Here is a 7,325-nt window from a genome sequence, read left to right on the forward strand (position 1 = left end):
TCATACTAACCCATCTCACGAAGTTATGTTAAGTTTTGTGTGATTGAAGTTTTCAATTTTGAGTAAGACATCGATATGAGGAGAATAAGGAGTGGAAACACCCTAAGCTTGGGGATGCCCAAGGCAACCCAAGGTAATATTCAATGAAGAATCAAGCGCCTAAGCTTGGGGATGCCCCGGAAGGCATCCCCTCTTTCGTCTTCAAAACTATCGGTATACCTTACTCGGAGCTATATTTTTTTTCATCACATGATATGTGTTTTCCTTGGAGCGTATTTTCATTTTACTTGATGTTTGAATAAAATCATTGGATCTGACATCTTGAATGAGAGAGAGAGTCCTCCCATGGCTATTTAACTATTTGACTACTCATTGATCTTCACTTATATCTTTCTAGAGTAGTTTTGTCATTTGCTCTCGTGCTTCACTTATATCCTATGAGTAAATGGTAGAATGAATTGAATATCATAAATCTAAAATTATATATGATTCATATGCTTATCCCATGGGGAGTAATGACTTCACATATATGAAGTATAGGTGGTAAAATTTATTGAAAGTTAGCAAACACAACATTGGTCACTAGAACAATTCATGAAAGAATATTGAAGGAAGAGAGATTTCACATATAAATATACTATCTTGGACAACTTTTATGATTGCGAGCCCCATTAATTATTTTCAAACTTGAGCAAATTAGTTGAAGTTCGACAAGGAAGACAATGTAATGAGTTATGTTTGGGTATATTTGTATAGAAGTTATATTGTTATGAATCCTCCAACATGTGGTGCTTGCTTAGGATCTTTTGCTAGCCAAAAATTTGTACTAAGTAGAGATACTACTTGTGTATCCAAAAACCCTTAAACCCCATTTCATGCCATGAGTGTCCACCATATCTACCTATGGATTGAATAAGATCCTTCAAGTAAGTTGCCGCCGGTGCAAAAAGCAAAAAAAAATTCTCGTAAAATGTATGATCTTTTATTGTAAAGGAAAATAAGCATTGTAGGAACTTGTGATGGTAAAGAAATAAAAGTGACGGACTGCATAATAAAGGTTGCTATCGCAAAGGGCAATACAATGTGATGTCCCTTACCATTAAGGGTTTGCACATCCAAAATTAAAAAGCGCATGACAACCTCTGCTTCCCTCTGCAAAGGGCCTATCTTTTACTTTTATGCAAGAGTCAATAGTATTCCTTATTAGTCCAACCTCAATTATTCTTTAGTTGGCAAGAATCATGTGGTGGGGAAAGATCCAAGCATATATATATATATATATATATATATATATATATATATGGCCATTCAAATATATTTGACCATGAATTATTATTGTTGACAATTATCTTTATGATAAACAGGTTGGGAGGTGAAACATTAAGCCCATATCTTTCTCTATGTTCGATAGATGCTATTTGTTCTAAAAATAAGCTTTGAGTGTTAGCAATCATGGAAGACTATATGATAGTTGAGTATGTGGAATTTGCTAAATCAAAGCTCTTACATAGACCCTTCCTGAAAATAAGATGAATTGAAATTGTTTGGTGACTGAAAGCATAGTTTGTTAGTTTTCAAGAAACATTATGGTCTATACTTTAACATGTGAACAACTTGTTACTTGATCATGAGAAGTTTTATGAGATGAGCTGCTGTTTATGATATATAATGATGCTAGAAAAAGTGTTTGGAACTATCATTGATCAAATTTATGCACTATTCTAGAATTCACACTTCATTAATTATTTCTTTTATCATTTACCTACTCAAGGACGAGCAGGATTTAAGCTTGGGGTTGCTGATACGTCTCCAACCTATCTATAATTTATGAAGTATCCATGCCATGTTTATAACAATTTTATATGGTTTGATATGATTTTGTTAGAACTAACCCGGACTGACGTTGTTTTCAGCAGAACTACCATGGTGTCGTTTTTTGTGCAGAAATAAAAGTTCTCGGAATGGGCTGAAAATTTAGGGCGATTTTTTATCCACCAAAAGAGACCCCGAAGCACCGGGGCTGGGCCAGGAAGTGACCGAGGAGGCCACAAGCCTAGGGGGCGCGCCCTACCCCCCGGTAGGGTGCTCCCAGCTTGTGGACTCCTCGAGCACCCCCTTGACGTGAGACCGACGCCAAAAATCCCTATAAATACCAAAACCCACAAAAAGAAACCTAGACCGGAAGTTACGCAGCTGAAGCCTCTGTAGCCACAAAAAATAAATCTAGACCCTCTCTGGCACCCTGCCAGAGGGGGCCATCATGACCGGAGGCCATGGAGGAGGAAGCCAGAGGGGGGCATCATCACCATGGAGGCCAAGGACCAGAGGGAGAACCTCTCCCCATCTAGGGGGAGGCCATGGAGGAGGAAGCACAAGGGGGAGACTCTCTCCCCCCTCTCTCTCGGTGGCACCGGAGTGCCGCCGGGGGAACCATCGCTGTGGTGATCATCTTCATCAACATCACCATCTTCATCACCTTCCTCATCTCTTTCAAGCGGTCCACTTTCCCGTACCCCGCTGTACTCCCCTGCTTGAACATCGTGCTGTATGCCACATATTATGATCCAATGATGTTTTGCCATCCTATGATGTTTCGAGTAGATTTCTTTTGTCTTTTGGGTTGATTGATGATCTAGATTGGTTTGAGTTTTATGTTTTATTTTGGTGCTGTCCTATGGTGCCTTCTGTGTCGCGCACATGTGAAGTATTTCCTCTGTAGGGTGTTGCAATACGTTCATGATTCGCTTATACTGGATTGCTAGAGTGACATAAGCTTAAACCCGAGTAAGGGGGTTGTTGCATATGGGATAAAGATGACTTGATACTTTAATGCTATGGTTGGGTTTTACCTTAATGATCTTTAGTAGTTGAGGATGCTTGCTAGAGATCCAATCATAGGTGCATATGATCCAAGTAGATAAAGTATGTTAGCTTGTGCCTCTCCCTCATATAAAATTGCAATAATGATTACCGATCTTGTTAACAATTGCCCAGGACAATTCTGGACACTGATCCATCATTATTCCACACTCGCTATTTATAATATATAGTAATATATTCTAACTTTATGATAACAACACCAATTTTTATATTCTAGTTCTCCGATATCATGCAAAGCTATCCTCTTCATACCCACAATGTGGTTTTATCTCTCGTTTCTAGATGGAAGCAAACGTTCGGTTTACGTAGAGTTGTATCAGTGGCAGATAGGACTTGAGAGAATATTGATCTTACCTTTAGCTCCTTGTGGGTTACCATACTTATCACTTCCACCTTTGGAAATTGCTATGATGATTCCTTGCACTTGGGGACTATCACTTCTTCATGGGAGCGGTAACTTGCTTGCCATTCTTCTTGAAGTTTCCTTTCTTTCCCTTGCCCTTTTTCTTGAAACTAGTGGTCTAGTTAACCAGCAACACTTGATGCTCCTTCTTGATTTCTACCTCCGCGGCCTTTAGCATTGCGAAGAGCTAATGAATCATTTTTGTCATCCCTTGCATATTATAGTTCATCATGAAGCCTTTGTAGCTTGGTGGCAATGACTGGAGTACTTTGTCAATAACACTCTCAACTGGAAGATCAATCCCAGCTGAGTCAAATGGTTACGATACCCAGACATTTTGAGTATGTGTTCACTGACAGAACTATTCTCCTCCATGTTGCAGCTATAGAACTTGTTGGAGACTTCATATCTCTCAAACCGAGCATTAGCTTGAAATATCAACTTCAGCTCTTGGAACATCTCATATGCTCCATGATGTTCAAAATGTCTTTGAAGTCCCGGTTCTAAGCCGTAAAGCATGGCACACTGAACTATTGAGTAGTCATCAGATCGAGTCTGCCAGACGTTCATAACATCTATAGTAGCTCCTACAGCAGGTTTGTCACCTAGCGGTGCATCAAGGACATAATTCTTATGTGCAGCAATGAGGATAATCCTCAAGTTACGGACCCAGTCCATGTAGTTGCTACTATCATCTTTCAACTTAGCTTTCTCTAGGAACGCATTAAAATTCAGGGGAACAGTAGCACGGGCCATTGATCTAAAACATAGATATGCAAAACTATTAAGACTAAGTTCATGATAAATTAAGTTTAATTAATCAAATTACTAATGAACTCCCATTTAAATAAACATCCCTCATGTTATCTAAGTAATACATGATCCAAATCAACTAACCCATGTCCGATCATCACGTGGGATGGGGTAGTTATGAATGGTGAACATCTTTATGTTGATCATATCTACTATATGACTCATGTTCGACCTTTTTGTCTCTAGTGTTCTGAGACCATGTTTGTACATGCTAGGCTCGTCAAGTTTAACCCAAGTATTCTGCATGTGCAAAACTGTCTTACACCCGTTGTATGTGAACATAGTCTATCACACCCGATCATCACGAGGTGCTTCGAAACGATGAACTTTGGCAACGGTGCATACTTGGGGAGAACACTTTTATATTGAAATTTAGTGAAGGATCCTCTTATAATGCTACCGTCGTTCTAAGCAAAATAAGATGCATAAAGGATAAACATCACATGCGATCAAAATATGTGACATGATATGGCCATCGTCATCTTGTGTGTTTGGTCTCCATCTCCAAAGCATCGCCATAATCTCCATCGTCACCGGTTCGACACCTTGATCTCCACTGTTGCATCGGGGTCGTCTCGCCATCTATTGCTTCTACAACTATTGCTAACGCATAGTGATAAAGTAAAGCAATTAGATGGCGCTTGCATTTCATACAATAATTAAGAGACAACCCTAAGGCTCCTGCCGATTATCGATATTACAAAACATGATCATCTCATACAACAACGTATATCACATCATGTCTTGACCATATCAAATCACAACATGTCCTGCAAAAACAAGTTAGATGTCCTCTACTTTGTTGTTGCAAGTTTTATGTGGCTGCTACGGGCTTCTAGCAAGAGTCGTTCTTAACTACGCAGAAAACACAATGGTGATTATCAAGTTTGCTGTTTTAACCTTCTTCAAGGACTCGTCATAGTCAAATTCGATTCAACTAAAGTAGGAGAAAAAAACACCCGCCAGCCACCTTTATGCAAAACAAGTTGCATGTTAGTCGGTGGAACCAGTCTCATGTGCGTGGACATGTAAGGTTGGCCTGGGCCGCTCCATCCCACACTGCCACCGAATCAAAGTAAAACGTTGGTGGTAAGTAGTATGACTATCACCGCTCACAACTCCTTTGTGTTCTACTCGTGAATATCATCCACGCATAGACCTAGCTCGGATGCCACTGTTGGAGAATGTTGCATGGAAAACAAAAAAAATTCTACGCACATGCAAGATCTATCTATGGAGATGCATAGCTACGAGACAAGAGAGTATGTCTATGTACCCTCGTAGACCGTAAGCGGAAGCAATTATTAACGCGGTTGATGTAGTAGAACTTCTTCGTGATCCAACCGATCAAGTACCGAACGTACGACACCTCCGCGTTCAGCACACGTTCAGCTCGGTGACGTCCTCGCTTTCTTGTTCTAGGATGACGGGCGAAGTAGTAGATGAGTTTTGGCAGCACGACGGCATGGTGACAGTGGTGGTGATGCTATCTCCGCAGGGCTTCGCCTAGGCACTCCGAAAATATATATATATACATACATACATAAACACTATTCTGATCACGGGATCAGAATAATATTCTGATCACAACATGAACTTCCCGAGTAACGCGCCTGTCCTTCCCCGAGTACTAGGTTGAACGTCAGCTAAAAGGTGTCCAAATGGGGCTTGCGATATACCGTTGGATAGCTATGAACATCAGTATCATGACCCAAGTTAAAATTTGGGCAAAATGTAAGCGGTTTAAGAGCAGTTTTGAAAACCGTTTTTTCTTCATACAAAAAACGTGAATCGTATTTTCGATCACATTTTAAACCGTTTATCGGAATGAGGCAAATAATATGGCGTTGGAAAGCTGCTGCAAAACTGCTCCTTCCACATGTTGAAAGTTCTCTAATTCCCTACGGTTAAAGAGTAATTCGGAAAATCGTAAAATTTCGTAAACCGAACACCCGAGTTCGTATTTTTGACGCCATTTCTAAACGGCTAATCCAATTGAGGAAAATAATATAGCTTTGGAAAGCTTATGAAAATGCGCTACTTTTTTATGTTAAAAGTTTTTTCTAATTTTGAATGATTTAAAAGTAATTTAGAAAATGGTACAAGTTCCACCGAGTTCGTATTTTTGAGCTAATTTTTTAACCGTATGTCCAAATGCAGCAAATGATATGGCGTTGGAAAGCTTGAAGAAATGCGAAACTTTTTTGTATATATTGTTTCTCCTAATTCACTACGGTTTTATGTCAGATTTGAAAATGGTTAAAAACGTATTTTTGCCATAATTTTTACAAACTTTATCGGAATGGGGCAAATAATATACCGCTGAAAAGCTACGGAAAATGCGAAACTTTTTCATGTTGATAGTTTTCTCTGATTCCTAGCCGTTTTCAAGTAATTTCAAAAATGGCGGGATCATGCGTTCTGCCTTTATCGCGAAACAGATTCTTCGAAAATGCACTGCGTGAAGAACCTGGACTTCTCGGCGCGTGTACCTGAACTTCACTCTGTTTTTCACGTGATTTTTTTGCTCGTAGGTCTCCATCCACTGCTCATAGCTCTCCATCCACTCACCGGAATTGAGCAAGTGATATACCGGTGGAAAGCTACTGTAAGCACTTAACTTTCCCGTGTTGATCGTTTTTTCATACTCGTGACGATTTTAAAAGTTTTTCATCTGAAATTCATTCAGTGTAGTAGGTGAACTTCCTGCTGTTTTCAGTTGAACTTCTGTGACGTATTTTCGTTTGTAATTTTCTCATCCATTCGTCAGTGTTACACAAATGTTATTTCCTTTTGTACATATCTCTCTCACAATAATTTTTTTGACTTTCTTCGACGAAGGACTTGAACTTATAACAACAAACTTTTTGCCTTTTCTTTTTTGATCTTTTTTTAATACAAAATGCACGCCGTGTATTACATGAACTTCTAGCAGTTATCAACCTGAACTTCTCTCGGTTACATGAAAATATTTGAGTTTTTTAATGAATTTTTAATCTTATTTTTCTAAATCTTTTTTTATGAATTTTGAAGCGCTCTATTTTTAATAGTTGAACTTCTTTTTATTTTATTTTTGAACTTCTTGTTTCCATTCTTTAGTAACAAGGAAAATCTGAGTTTTCTATAATCATCGAACTTCTCCATATTTTTAATATGGACTTCCTGGTTTTATTTCTTAATCTTTTTTATGAAATTTTGAAGCGCTCTATTTTTTAAAGTTGGACTTCTT

Source organism: Triticum aestivum, chromosome 6A (assembly GCF_018294505.1).
Source record: "Triticum aestivum cultivar Chinese Spring chromosome 6A, IWGSC CS RefSeq v2.1, whole genome shotgun sequence".
Classification (NCBI taxonomy): domain Eukaryota; kingdom Viridiplantae; phylum Streptophyta; class Magnoliopsida; order Poales; family Poaceae; genus Triticum; species Triticum aestivum.